At 38.8% G+C, this 14,099-nt stretch overlaps 1 protein-coding gene across 5 annotated transcripts in view; it reads right to left on the bottom strand.

Moving 5' to 3' along the window:
• Window positions 1–14,099, bottom strand: part of LOC129193111 (leucine-rich repeat and fibronectin type-III domain-containing protein 2) — a 147,130-nt gene that overhangs the window by 122,141 nt on the left and 10,890 nt on the right. Inside the window, exon 2 of one of the 5 annotated variants that reach the window (XM_054797773.1) lies at window positions 482–705. The exons of the other annotated variants lie outside the window; for them this stretch is intronic. The gene's annotated coding sequence lies outside the window, so the exon portion shown is untranslated. The remainder of the gene's footprint in view (window positions 1–481; window positions 706–14,099) is intronic. 5 annotated transcript variants of the gene reach the window in all.

The following is a 14,099-nucleotide window of genomic DNA, read 5'->3' on the forward strand; positions in this document are numbered from 1 at the left end:
TTTTATTAATTTATGTTTTTTTTTTTTTTTTTGGTCATGTTATTAGATATTGATTCTGAAGTACACCATATGATATTGTAGGATAGAAATTTAGAGTTGTCTGAACCCTTATCACCTAGTCGTTCTGTTTAAGCTTGTTACATTTGGCTGAGCAACATTACAAGTAGAAGCCCGGACAATCACCAGTGGACGTTAGTTACTAATCCTCAAAAATATCTAGCAGAAAGGGAAGTTGGGGACAATATAGTAGAAGATAAAAGGGTTAAGTGGGTGTCTTGCTTCATTAATAATGGTGCCGTGGTGACCGTAACTCTGCCTCATAACACACCTCATACGTAGAAGAGATCCGTGTTCAGCATTTAGCGACATGGTCGCTATATTTAGCAAAAAGGGGTGCAATTTAAAAGTGTACAATAAGAAGTGTTTATTGCGTTATGCATTTATTCCGTCATTAAAAACAAGTGGTCAGGAAAGTATTCACCGTCTGAGCGCTGTGCAAGATGCTGCAATGCAGGTCTGAAAGTGTGCAGGAAACCTCCATAAGCATGCAACCCAACCCCTGACCAGCTACAGTGCCAAGAAGGCAGAGCTCGGAGACACTTGGAGACACTGCCACCTGGCAACATCTTGCCTTCCTGACGAAACATGCAAACCAGGGGTGTTCCAAGCGTGGTGCAGGGGCGATCTGTGCACACTGGCGACACACTGCAGAAATAAACAAAAAAAAACAAAAAATGGAAAAAAACTGATCAAAAAGGCATAATGTAACTAGAAAAAGCTACAATGTTGATACTAATTACTAATATAAAGACAAAAATGTGTCTTTAAATATATGTACGGTATAACTATTTTTAAAAATGATAAATATCAAAGAGGCTCCCCTGGACAGCCCAGCCAAGTAAATAAGACAAAAGCAGTGTGCTGCCATTATTCAACTACAAGCTGGAAATATTATTGCTGCAGTTCAACCAATAAGGAGCATATGCTACCTTGCAGTTATGTAGAATGTAATTTTTTTTTTAAACTCTTAGATGATTGGTGTAATGGGTAACAACATCGGCACTTGACACAGGGGACTGCGCTTTGAATGACAGTCCTCTTACATTCATTTTATATTTTATATATGTATTTATATTTTAATATATTTTTTAACAATACTGGCCCTCTACCACGAAAAACTGACTGGCCAAGTCCCCACTAAAGGCCAAGATACCAAATGCAACACGCACCAAATAGACAAAGGTACCTTGATAATATGTTTGCAGCAGCACGAATGTCACTATGTTTGGACAACCTATTGGGACATGTACAAAGCTCTAAAGCAATAGTTAAGTCTGTTTTTTTTTTTTTTTTTTAGACAGCGGCACTCGCTAGAGCTAGATATTTTTATTCTTTGCTGAATGAATGAATGAACTTGACTGCCAAAATGGAGGATTATATAGCCAAGGTCAACAGAAGGTGATCAGACTTTTACAACAAAGCATCAGAGCTTTTCCTGCAGAAGTATAAATAGAGAAGTATAAATAGAAATTAAAAGTAAGACCACAAATGTTTTTCAGTGAATAAAAAAATGAATAAATGGTAGATGGACTGCATATGTTGCTCTCTCAGAAATAGATTAACGCTACGTTTTTAAGCGTTTACTTATTGCAGTAGTATATGGGAAGTTTCGGCTCTTTTTAGAGAACCGGCTCTTTTGGCTCGGCTCCCTAAAAAGGCCCATCAGATTTTTTTGTTACTTAAGTTGATTTCTGTAATATAATGTAATTATATTATTTATATTCTCAACATGGAACAGAATGCTACAAAAAAGTTATAAAACACAAAACCAAAGACTCCTCTCAATTACATAAAAGTCTAATCTGATTGTGTGTATGATTTGCAAATTTCCAATTATTTACAGTAAAACAACACAACATCAACAAAGCATTACACAATCAAACATAAATTCAAATGTACATTAAAATAAAAAGCTGCATCCAAGTAACGGCTTTTGCTAGTCTTTAGTTGTTTAGTTTAAACAATCACGTGCAGTCTTTACAGAAAAAAAGACAAGAAAAACAATGGCTCGTTCACTTCAAAGATCTGGCTCCCTGTTTTCACTTCAAAGAGCCAGCTGTTCATGGCCGACACATCACTATTGTATACCGCATGCCAAAAAGAGACATGTAACACAAGTTTTAAAGCGGTAATTGTTATCAAACTCATTCTTTAATTCTTTCCAGCAGAATGCGCTCTATGACTTTTGACAGGATGCTTGTCAGAAGCTTTGTGCCTATACCTATTATTCATTCTGTCGACCAACATAATGAGCAGCACTATCAGAAAAGACAATATTGAGTCTGGCAACAAGCCATGAATCCAGTTCAACTAATGGCAGCAAGTGAGGGGAGCTGTTCTTAAACTGGCATAGTGAAGGTGTTCACTGAAATATGCTCTAGCACTTTATTACTACACCTGATAGTTTAAATCATTTTTACGTTACAATATAAAATCAAACCACTTTGAAAGACAAAGATAACATTTAACAAAAAAAAATCCAACAAAAATGTCCAAATTAAACACAATGTATAAACATATCACAGCGGCACACTGCATCTTGTGATTTTTTTCTGTATGTGGCCCTCAATGGACACCCCTGGCATATTGGAATAGGCTGTGTTAAAGTTTGAAGGCATAATATTGTGACAAAGATTAATTTTGTCCTTTCACAAAATACTAAAAACAAATGTAAGTGTAAACCCGGAATCACTAAATCATGGGCAGTGAGGGCCAGACACGTCTTCCGTATTAGTCCATGAAGGTCACATATTACGGTCACTACATCACGGCTACCCGGTAGATGCTTCAGGTGGACTTTCATTTCACAATTTTCATTCAAAACAGTTAAGAAGGGCTTCATAATGTAGATACAATTTTCCTCATCCAGTAGCTGAACCTCCTTGCCGGCCTCCTATTCCCATGCCTGTGTCTGATAAGGACTCATTCATCTTCATGAAAGTTCACTGAGAGACTTTTCTTTTAAAGTGTACTTTTCATGCCGCAGTTCTGCTAGAGGTTGTCAGCGACTTGATGATGAGCAGTATGTGCTGCTCTCAGGTCTCGATTGTTGCTAAACAAAAGAGACAAAAAAACAAAAAAGGCATTCACCAAGAGAGGTGAGTGCCAATCGTCCCAGCATGCACACCATTTAGCCTGCAGCAGGCACAGTGTTTGACCCGATAACTGCTGCTCATAATAGCACCCGACAAGTGCCCCTTCTAACAAGAGGCCGGGACTGCGTGTTTTGCTAACCTCATTGCATTCAGCAGAAAATTAAAGGAGCCACAGCAACTTTTTGACAGGTAACCTCCTTTTTTTACTCTTGGACACAAAGTTTAGTCGAAGTTAGGTGTTGCGAAAACTTGGAAACAAAAGCACTCGTCAGATTAGACGACGTTCATGTTAACCACAACTCCATGGCATGTTTTTCTGCCTGCAGGTTTAACTGTGTCACAATCTTCAATGGAACATCACACTTTACAACAGTATAAATCCAGTTTGGGAAGCCAGGTAGCTGGGTGTCCATTGCGGATGGAGGTGACAAAATACAGACTACGTGCTGCCAAACATGGGGGCATCCATGCAGCCTTGTAATGAAAATAAGGTAACCTGTTTGACCTGCTGGAATCTCATTTGCCCATCAGTAAGCTGAGACCTTGAAAATGTGCTACTTTATGCAGGACACAAATGACAGCTACACTGCATGTACAGTATGTGTGGTCATGTGAAGAAGGAACCTTAGCAGGAGTGTAGTGCCGTGGACATCATGTAAATGGGCCAATAACTATTAAAAATTTAAATCACCCAGCTTGCAGGATATTTTTATAGCACAAGCAACCTTGATCTAGGATTGTAGTAAAGAGCGACTCCATCATTATAATTTGAAAGTAAACACTGCTGCATCCATCTAATATCCATATATTTGCAGCACTTGCTTATTGACACTGAGAAAGACACTGTATTGCTCGCCAGGATCTAAATACCCATATGCAACATAAACAGTGAAAGATAAAGTACTCTTGCACCCATATTTGCATTCATCTAATCAACAAACAGTATTACCATACATTCAGAAATGCAAATGTGTTTAATTTAACCATGCAGGACAAAGGCATCCAGGATTCCTGTGCTTCTTATACAGATTATACCATGTGATCGTAGAATCAGCCATCTATTCTTGTCCTGTATGTTTCTACTGTCTCTACTATGTTCCATTAAAGCAGTCCCTATCCTTTTCTATGCCCAGGATCCCTACAAAGGTTTTAATGTTCTCACAACCCCTAAAAAGTAATATCTAAAATTAGATTTTATATTCAAGTTTGAATACCTTCTGAAGTGTTATCTCCCTGGTGGGAATTCTTGCATTGAGCATCGCCATGAATCAGACTCACAACCAGACTCATGTTATACCTGTAACATCTCTCAGAATGTAAAGGTGAGCCAAAAGTTTTCTCAAAAGGAGAGACAGGAGTAAGCCTGCAGGGGAGATATGGATGGCACCTGCTCATTAAAACAAGGTTGCAAAAGGATTTTTTTTCTTTCATTGCCAGGAATGTAAAAAGCAACAGTCTCACTTGCCAGGTTGGCTCAAATGATCGCTTTCTACCATTCCAACCTGGTGACATCTCCCATGTTGTCATAGACGTCTTGGAGCTGAGGAATGGATTAATGACTGCATTTGTGTGGATGACGACAACTGACTGACAGAACTTTTGACTTGTTTTCCCCTAATGGTGTTTGGAGGACTTTTCAGGACAACCTCTAGTCTACATTTTTATTCTTATTTTTTGCATGGAATCTAGCTTTTTGCTTGCTTTAAGTTCTTTCAGAGAAAGATATTTTGCATGGTAGTTGCACCAAATGCTCCAAGATGAAGGAAAAAAATATCTAGCTTTAACACAACAAACCCTGTCAGCCATCTGAAACGCCAGCATCAGTATGACGACCGGGGCACAAGGCTTGTTCTTATAGCGATGGTATGCCCTGCGACTGACTGCCGACCAGTCCAGGGTGTACCCCGCCTCTTGCCCGAAGTAAGCTGGGATAGACTCCAGCATACCCGCAAACCTAGTGAGGATAAGCGGCATAGAAGATGGATGGATGGACCCGAGTGCATGGAAGTGATGCCGTTGATCAGTGGTTCTCAACTGGTTTGGCTGCAGGACCCACCATCACTCTTTAATGAACGTGACAAACCAAATTTCGAAAATTGTTCTACTCATATCTAATATTTAGTTAAAAAGCTGTGCAGTATGAATTACGGTAGTGTAGTGTGCCAAGTTTAATGAACATTTCAGTAACATTTATTCACAAACTCCATCCATTCATCCATTTTCTATGCCTTTTTCTTATCCTCATCATTTTCTTATTCTCATCAGGGTCGCGGGTATGCTGGAGCCTATCCCAGCTGCCTTCAGGCGAGAGGCGGGGTACACCCTCGATTGGTCGCCAGCCAATCGCAGGGCACATATAGACAGGCAATCATTCACACTCACATTCATACCTATGGGCAATTTACAGTCGCCAATTAACCTAACATGCATGTTTTTGGAATGTGGGAGGAAACCGGAGTACCCGTACCACGCACACACGGGGAGAACATGCAAACTCCACACAGAAATGCCCAACGGAGATTCCAACCCAGGTCTTGCCGATCTCCTGACTTTACTTTGGCCAACATGCTAACCACTCGGCCACCAGTCACAAGGTGCTTCAAAAATCATATTAAAAATCACAGTATACACACAGTTAAGAGAGCCCAAACAAAACAGCACAGTCACATCAGCCCAATCAGAAGGTTTAACAAATAAAAACAATTTCAGTTGGGTTTTAAAAGCATCAGCAGAGTTTACTGAACGCAAAAAGAGAGGAAGATCTTTCCAAAGCCTACAGGCAACAGCCTGGAAAGATCAGTCACCTGTGGTCCGGAAATGGGTGTGTGGAACCATCAGTAGGTTCTGATCTACAGACCTCGGAGTGTGAATGAGGTTGTAGGGCTGAATCAGATCACTGATGTAAGAAGGAGCCTGACCATGCTACGCTCTAAAAGTGAAAACCAGAATTTTTGCAGTCATCTTTCCTGCAACGCTCCAGTATCCATCTGATAGAATAGCTAGTTAGCTACAAGTGCATCTTGTACGGCTGGTGAGACTTGCCAATGAGAACAAAGAAAATTTTGAGACTTGTAGATTTATATACAGATGCGTAAAAAATTTACTCTAGTTTGAGTCACTTTGTATGGACTTATTTCAGGAGCAAAACGTGAATGAAAACGTCTTATTTCTAGGCACATATGCCAGTGAAATGCTCACAATGTACAGCCCTGACACACACACACAATACAGACAGTGACGCTGGTTGTAGTGCCAGCGAGTCTGTCTAGTGTGTGTGTGTGTGACTGGCCAATCACGGAGCGCGAAGAGCGAATGCTTAATGAGGATTTTCTGTCATTGTCATTACGGAAAATGTCGAGCTGTACTCGTTTCATGCTCGTACTCGGCAAAAATGGATACTCGTCTACAAAGAGTATCCGGCTCATTTCTAATAAGAAACATCACATAACTTTTGGATGATCTTACCCAAGGGGAGCAAATACAACACAAACAGAACAGGACCCAAAACAGAACCTTGAGGGTCTCCACACAGCAGTTCTGCTGAATCAAGCTCTACTTGGTTCGCTGCAACACTAAATCTACGACCACATAGATAGGAAGCAAACCAATGTAGGACTGACACTGACAGACCTAAATTATGTCGCAGCCTTCCCAACAGGATCTGGCGGTCAACTGTGTCAAAAGCTGATGACAGATCCAGAAGGACCAAGACAGTGCATTTCCCTGAATCGGCAGACATCCGAATATCACTCAACACTTTCAGTAAAGCAGTTTCCGTGGAGTGAAATTTACGGAAACCAGATTGAAAAGATCTCACCACGGTATCTCTGTGCAACTCAAGGGCAATAATATTGAGAGAGAGATTGTTGCTTTGCTGCTCAAGTGTAACTGTTTTTCCACACTTTACATAGATACAGTAACTATCATTTGGGCATTGTTTTTATTTTTTATTTAGGGGTTGAAGACTCATGGTGGTGCATCAAACTGCTTGTCCGACAAGCAGTTTGATGCATATATTATTGCTTTGAACTGCTATGCCATGACTGCCACTGTGACGAGACCACTCTTCACAACGACAAAACTGAGCTCCAGGCTAGCCATTGTGACAAAAATACACAATATTTCTATACTGTGGCCAGATTTTACTACACTAAGCACTTTAACAGTAAGTACAGCTTACTGTATTTGCACCCCTGTGGAGAGTTTGCCCTGTCTTTACAAATGGAACCTTGGCATTGGTTAATAATATACATACAAACAGAATTATATGGACTTTCCTTGGGCTGTCCTGTTCCTATTGCATGTGTGTTAGATTCTGTATTTCGGCATGATTAGCAATTGCATTTCACCTGTGCGCCTTGTGAAGGGATTATTAGACAATAACAAGACTTGTGAAATTTGATGGGCTTCTCTAAAATTTCTGAAGATGGACATCTATGACATTTTGAAAGAAGATGATACGCAACGATCCACTGTCAATGTTTGCCCCTCTTTTAAAGGTTCTTGTAGGAAGTGATGAGTTGTGCTAAAAGAAAGTTCCAGCCACTTTTCACTCTAATTGAATAACGACCTCTCAGATGTGCTATAAACCACTGCGGCAGTAAGAATTTAGCACTGCTAATTAGCAGAGGTGACAACTTTAAAGAAATAAGGATCTGAGATCTCATGTCGATTGCCTCTGACCACAACATGGCAGGCATCAAATAAGTTGTAAGGAGCTGTGTATAGTAGGGTGACCATATTTTGATTACGGAAAACCAGGACACTCGGCCCAGCAATGAGATACTCAAATGATACTTCAAGTTTACTCAAAGATGCCTTACAATTTCAATAGATTTAAAGTATGCCTCCTCTGTACAAATACCATCTACAAGTATCTACAACCAAAGATACCAATTACAAAGGAAGAACCTTCAAAAACCGGCACAAAAACGCCCACAAAAAAGCCCTATACAAAAACAGTGTGTGTTCTTGTCTCATATAAGGAGTGTGGACGATGGGCAAAATATAAAAAAAAGTGCAGTTTTCCTTTATTAAGGCTCCAAAAAGGCAATAACTCATGGGCAAAAATCTGTCTGGTGTTGTTGTTCAATACTCTATTGAATACTAGTGAGACTGCTATTCCAGATATAGAGAATACTAGTTGCAAATGTAGGGAAATATCTTCAACATCCAGATACAAGTTGAATCAATAAAAACCATGTGATTGTAACAGATGCTAAAAACCATTCTATCACAGTATTCTAATACATATGGTTGTATATATTTACAAGTGGCGCCAGAGGGTCAGTGTGTGCACCCAGCATCCCTGCTGACTCAGAACGTCCAATTGGTTTGTGTGAGACAAGGACAGACCACATCAACAGACGAATCAGCAGATAAAATCTATGAAGCGATTAAAAGAATAGCTATCACTATATCAAAGATGCTGCTGCTGAGAGGGTACTTCAACTTTAAGGCTCAATTGAGACATATTCTTCACGACTGTAATGCTTTTTTTTTTAAAAGCATGGGGAACTTTAAAACCCAAACTGAACATTCATAGCTAAACCAATGCCATTTTTCAGACTGATGATTGTGCAGAAATCTGGAACATACATCCAACAGCGTGAGTGAAGTGCGTTGAATATGATTAAATGGAATTGAAGACAGAGCTAAAATGAAATGCGGCACACCGACCAGTGGTGGATGATGGATATGTTTACAGCAGAGAATGGAAGGACACATGTAGGAACAATTTGGACCATTTCAGTGCAACTTGAACAATACTGTTGGGTTCTGCCTCTTTGTCCACAACTTTCTCAACAGTGCAACAGTGCCAAAACGCTGAGTGTGACTCAGAGTGATTCTCTCTGAGGTATGATATTAGATTAGAAGTATTTACAAAAGATGCCTTACTCTCCCCTCGCATAACCAGCACTTTAGAGTCATTAAAAGTTGCATATTTGGAAATAATAATTTGGAAATAATTCCAGACCATGGACATTCTGAACTTGTTAATGATGTCTAATTTCCACGCTAATACCATTATTGGTAGAACAAATCGATACCCGTATGATCTGATATTTTATGCCAATATCGGACAATAATTAAGTTTTTTATCTTTGTTTTTTCTTCCAAAAATGTATTAGTAGTTCCACAGTCATCAAGTAGCTATAATAGACATTAGTTTTTCCATTTGCTCAGTTTAGTTATAGAAACTAAAACTGGCTGCCAGTAAAACCATGCAAATAGAAAAGACAGCGCTGTCGTCCCTCGCCACACCACGCTTTGAATTTTGTGGCTTCAGTCTATAATGTTTTTTTTCTCCAAAATAAAGTAATAAATCATGCTGTTTCATGGTTGAATACAGTCTACTAGTTTTACAAAATGAAAAATTTACGCAAATTTCAATTTATTTTTGCCTAAATTAAGCATTTTCAAGCATAACAGTAGCTAAATGAACAAAAATGCAAATATAAGGCATTCAGAAGATGCATTCAAATTGTAAATGTAGTATTCTACACCGGTCACTAGGTGTTACTATGTTTGGCAAGCATCAAACTTGATTGCAGGTTTGAAGTATCTCACAACAGCCTCAATAATAACAAAATAATTGTAAAATTAATAATCACAATAATAATACAGGCCATAAGCCATACCAAGCTAAAACTCAACTTCTGACGTCACTTCCTGTCCGGAACACATTTACTGAGACAAACATGAGCACGAGCTTCACTTATGTCTTAAATGGCTTATTTTCTTCTGATTATATCAACTATATTAGGTAATGCGTATTTAAAGGTGACTGTAGGGGTGTTATTTTATGCCTAGAGGGCTCTAATAAAAAAATGATTTAGAAGGTCATAAACAGGTTTTCTGTGCTCTAATTACAAAAATAATGCATTTATAAGTAAGGAATCCCACTTTGCGGAAATTCACTTATCACGGTTGCGATAAACCAGGGATTACTGTATAAAGTTGAGCCCTTAGGTACAGTTTGAAACCAATCCATACAAAAAAATATGTACAATGTAGTTTCATTAATGCATCTCTGCAACAAGTGGATGATAAGTAAATTATGTTTACACTGTATCGTAATTACCTTCACCGAGGAGGTTAGTTTTTCATCAACATTTGTTTGTTTTTGTTGACAGGATTACTTAACTGAAATGTTAATGACAAAAGTGTGGCATGCTCACAAAGCAGGTGTATGTACTGTAAGTGTACACTTTGCTGATCTGAAGTAGGTTTGCTCAAACTTGGCAGAGAAGAGTATGATATGAAAAAAATCCAGATTTGTAGTTGTTCTCTTCTCGTTCACGCGTTCCCCTTTTGAAAACCCAGTCAATCACGTTCCTGCATGTATTGCACTTTAGAACACGACTTCTTACTTACTTGCCGAATTAATTTGTCTGATCTCTATTTAAAATATTCCATTCCATCTCTCTAGTGTTGTGCCACTCTGTTTGAATCGCTCACTGTCTTAAACATCAAATAATAAGCAGCACTGTAAATCAAAGAACCAGTACAATGTTTACACTGCACTTCACCAAAGACGGTGGCACATTGAACTGTTTTTGACTAATATTTCTTTATTTTGCTCATAGGCCTGGGAAGATAAGCTTTTCAAATCCTCTATAAATTACAGCTTCTTCACAGCCGTGACATCCCCAGCAGAGCTTGAATCTTATCACTCCACAGCGGCATGACAAGCTCTTCATTTTAGATCTCTGGAGCGAAAGCATTTTTGTTCCCAACCTTGGGGCCCCGCTGCTCACTAGCAAGCAAAGCATGCGAGCCAAACTGAACTGCTGCAAGTGTGTGTTTTAGTTTCTCTCTCTGTGTGTTCACTGATGCAAGTGGGTTAAATGCAATCCTAATTTCCTTTTAATTATTCACAAATGGAAAATAACACTACTACACTAAGAAGGCCTAAAAATGCAGGTACATCATTTCTGTGGGGATTCTTGCAACACTATGGTTCTCTATTATGGCTGTATGCTTGGTTATGTCATATACATGTGGCTATCACTTAATGTCCTGCAATTCAGAGGTGTTTCTCGTCATTACAATAGATTAGTGCATATTTTACTCTTCATTTCTGTCTACAGTTTGTTTCTGTTGCTTTGTTTGCTTTGGTTGTGTGGATTCATGGTTTCGACCTGAATAAGCTTGTGTTTTGCTCCCTCCACTCTTGTCTGATTGGGTTTACCTACCATATCAATGTCCTGTGTCGTTAGCCCCACCCCTTTTTCTGGGTCAACCAATCAGCTCCCAGCCTGACACTGTAGTCCAGACAGTTGCTTGATGGTAATTTACATTGGAAATCCCATATTTGCGCTACTGATTGGCATGATCAATTTATATGGTGATTTCGAACACCTTCAAATATGAGAACTAATTACAATAGACAGTGCTGGACACTGCACATCCCCATGATAGTAGCTACTTCCTGACTACGGCAATGTCCGAGGACAAAATGAGCATAAATACGTGCTTGCAAATAAGACTATATATAGCGTTTAGAAATATAAGCAATATTGTTACAAATTTTGAACCAAAAAAACATATCTATAAGAAAAGGAATTAGCAGATAAAGCTGACAAGTGACCAATGTTTCCTGTTTATTAACTATTATTATGTTGTCTGTAAAAAAATTACATCCTTGTGAATCATTTCCACTTTAAAATAAAATAAAATATATATGTGTAATTTAAACATATTTAGCTAGAATTTTCAGTACAGCTTTTGTAGTTGCTCTTATTAGATACAGGACGCCTACCCTACTTAATGAGTGGCTGGTGCAAGAATACGAGTGGAAGACTGCTCGTGTGAGTCCCATACAGTCTAAAAACTTCAACGTTTTTTTCATGTTGCTTTCAAGATGATTGTACTGTTGTTTTCCCCTCCATTGCATCATCACTGTGTTTGTCATGGAAAATCAAGCACAAGCGGAGGGGATTTTGAAGAAAACCATAAAATTATTTTTTTTTATAAAACTAGTGTGAGGCACTTTCGAGATGATAGCTGTTGTTAATGTCAGGACATGTCACCGCATATGCCCGTGAATATTCTCATTCATCCCGGTCATTGTATTCTCAGGGCATTGAATGGATCGCAACTGGACTGTTCAGGTCGTCTTAGAAGACGTTTCGCCTCTCATACGAGCAGGCTTCATCAGTTCATGCTCCAAGACTAGGTGGGACACACATCAGTCACATTCGATAGGACAGCTCAAGTCTGAGAGCTTGGTGCAAGATCCAATTTATTAATTAGGGATGAGCGAGTACACCACTATCTGTATCTGTTCACCCATTTATATTATCTGTATCCATAGCCGTACTTTGAGTGGGCGGGGCATGAACTAAAAGTGGGCGTGGTGTAACAAGAAATGGGTGGGACTTAAATTGGTATGTTATTTTAGGGCTGAAATTGACATGGATTGATCAGAAGTTGCTATATTTATTGTTTATTATTCAGCTATATGTGTACTGTGTATGTGTGTAAGCGATCTGGAAGACCTGATTATTTAATTATTTTTTAATGATCTGTGAAAAGCGAGAAGCAGGTCCAGACAGGAATGGTTGGTCCTTTAAAGGTGTCAAATGACAATCCTTGGGATAAAATGGAGTGATGGTCGTTTGGGTGGTATCAACTTCATTAGCATCTCATTCAGATGTAATGGTGGTCATGGACCCACGATGGCTGTGCCTTGTTTATTTGTTAGAAGCTAAATGACTGAGTCCTTTAGGAAGGGATGAAAGGACAACATTGTATGTGGGAGAAGGGTGGCGTCGTAGAACCCCCTTCTGTTCAGAGATGGCTTCTCAACCTTAATGGAGATGACTTCCCTCTGTGTACACTGGAACACATACACAACAATGGACAAGCAGTAGCACGTAGTGATAGGAACAGAGAGAAAATAACGCGTTTCGTGATGTAAATGTATTTCTCTTATTGTTTTGAAAAGTAAAACACTTAACTTAAGAGACCCCAGCAACGAGCACTACTTTCCTCCACAACAAAAAACAACCAGAACTCGGTTCATGGGACGAAGTGGGGGATGCACTACACTGCTGATGGGGATGTCATACAACTTCATGTCAACTTCATGTCAAAAAATCCGAACTATCCCTTTAATATGTAAGCCTGCCTCAGTACCACAGACGTCAAAAGGTGACTGCATGCGGAAGACTTACGCTAGGAATCAAATTAAGGCTGAATCCTGGTTCTACCCCTTACCCCTTATCTTAACCCTTACCTCTAGGTTTTGCACGTTCATAGGAATCGAGTGTCCCAATTCTCCTTAAATCAAGGGGTAAGGTGTAAGTGCTAAGGGGTGTACAGCCCTAAAAACCAATCGGGGAATTGTGGAACTACATTATTGATATTGTGTCTTAAACGATACACGATTGGTGGAAACTACTTTTTCTTCCACCTGGGTAAGTTTGTAATGAAACGATGGATGATCATAAACTGAGCCACGTGCAAATTGTGAATTAGTTTCATTCTTATAGTAGTTCTTCTTAATAATGAATCATTTATTTTTATGGATTTACTATTTTACAAATTATTGTATATGATTTTGTCCATCAGATTTTTAATGAATAAATTACTCTGATGGTATGGTATTCTTTATGCCTTGAGCTATGCTACTTTTTGAAATATGCAATTTTGTATTTTTTTTTTTTTTAATTTATTTTATTTTATTTTATTTTTTATAAAAAAAATTTAAAAAATATAAAAAAAAGAAATATGCTTTTTTTAATTTTACCAGACACATTAAATGTGTTTGCAAAAAGTATTGGTGTCGGCCTAGTATTGCCGATACCAGCCTGAAGTTTTATCAGTATCGGATTGGAAAGGAAATCAGTGGTATCACACATCACTCGTGTGTGTGACCTGCTGGCTGTTTCAAAGAACAAGCAAATTAATTTTCAAAAGATCCATGCTGTGTGTCAG

Source organism: Dunckerocampus dactyliophorus, chromosome 13 (genome assembly GCF_027744805.1).
Source record: "Dunckerocampus dactyliophorus isolate RoL2022-P2 chromosome 13, RoL_Ddac_1.1, whole genome shotgun sequence".
Taxonomy (NCBI): domain Eukaryota; kingdom Metazoa; phylum Chordata; class Actinopteri; order Syngnathiformes; family Syngnathidae; genus Dunckerocampus; species Dunckerocampus dactyliophorus.